Genomic DNA, 1,437 nt, shown 5'->3' with positions numbered 1-1,437 from the left:
TCTTTGCAGCCTGAAAAAATTTAACAAAGTTCAAAGAAAAATATGAAAAAATCCCTACATATTTCTAGGACCAAGAAATATCACTGTAGTCCCTATTAACATTTTTTATAGCTTATACACTTAAGTGTCTATTTTTTTACAAAGTTAGGATTATATATTGTACATCAGGAGCCTTTTCTCCTTCCCTAAGATATTCTTCAGGAACATGACTGACATACTACATAACATTTTATAACAGAATAAGCCATAATTTACTAAGCCAATCTCCTATTGAACACATTGCTGTGATGATCATCTTTATACATAAATCTTTTTTTTTCTGGATGAAAATAACCATTTATTACTATGATTTTAATTATTCCCAAAGTTAATCTATAAGTCAATGAAATCCTAATAAAAGTCCAACAGGATACTGAAAACAAAATTCAGAACTTCATGTAAAATGCTCAAGCAAATCCAAAAATAGTTTGAAAAACCAATGTAATGAAGGGTTTATCTTCCCAGACACCAAAACTTACTAGGAAGCTATACCAGTTAAGAATGTGCTATTAAAGCAGTAACATATAATAGTTCCCCCTTATGTGTGGGAGATGTGTCCCAAGGTCCCCGGTGGATGCCTGAAACCATGGATAGTACTAAGCTCTCTATGTACATACACTAGTCTCCTATTTCCCTGGATTCCCCTTTCCACAGTTTCTGCTACCTGCAGTCAGCCATGGTCCAAAAACATTGAACAGAAATGCCAGGAATAAAGAATTCATAGGTTTTGTATTTTGTTTTTTGTTACATAAATTAACCCATTTATTATAGGCTAGCAATATTTCAAATTGTGAAGCTTCTACTGGTCTTTCAATTCCTTCAGTCTTCTGATGGCTGACTTTACTGTGACAGCAGAAGTGGTGTTGTAGGTCCAGGCACCCCCAGTGACTGTTTTCATGCAGGAGCCACAGTGCCAGGTGCCCACAGCGCGTCTCTTCATCTTAGTTTTGCCACAAAAGGAGCAAGTGTACTTGGTGTGCTGGCTGATCTCAATCTTCTTCACCATTTTTCCTGAGGGAGGCACCATAACAGATGCCGTACTTGCCAACGATACCGACCTTCTTGGTGCATTTAGCCATTTCGTCACTTAGAAGGTCACAGCTGAAGAGGCAAATTCATAGGTTTTAAATTAAGTGCAGTTTTGAGTAGCATGATTAAATCTTCAGCCACCCTGCTCCATCTGGTCTTGGACATGAATCAAATCTTTGTCCAGTATATCCAAGCTGTGTTTATACATAAATCTTAATGTTCACCTCTGAATGGTAGACTTACTAGCTCAGGAGGTATGAATTTCCTACAATCCTTCATATGGCTAAGTCCATGCTTCCCACATTGGCTTGAATAATGGGGTCCCCTGGGGACCTTCATAAAGTACTGACAATGAGATGAACCTCAGAG

The 1,437-nt window shown here is 37.7% G+C and overlaps 1 pseudogene; it reads right to left on the bottom strand.

Moving 5' to 3' along the window:
* Nucleotides 1-779: 779 nt before the first annotated feature.
* LOC150003123 (large ribosomal subunit protein eL43 pseudogene) lies at nt 780-1,130 on the bottom strand (annotated as a pseudogene).
* Between the last annotated feature and the right edge of the window lie 307 nt (nt 1,131-1,437).

This window comes from Furipterus horrens, unplaced genomic scaffold, assembly GCF_987537825.1.
Source record: "Furipterus horrens unplaced genomic scaffold, mFurHor1.1.pri manual_scaffold_8, whole genome shotgun sequence".
Classification (NCBI taxonomy): domain Eukaryota; kingdom Metazoa; phylum Chordata; class Mammalia; order Chiroptera; family Furipteridae; genus Furipterus; species Furipterus horrens.
This window is presented reverse-complemented; position numbering and strand designations above follow the sequence as displayed.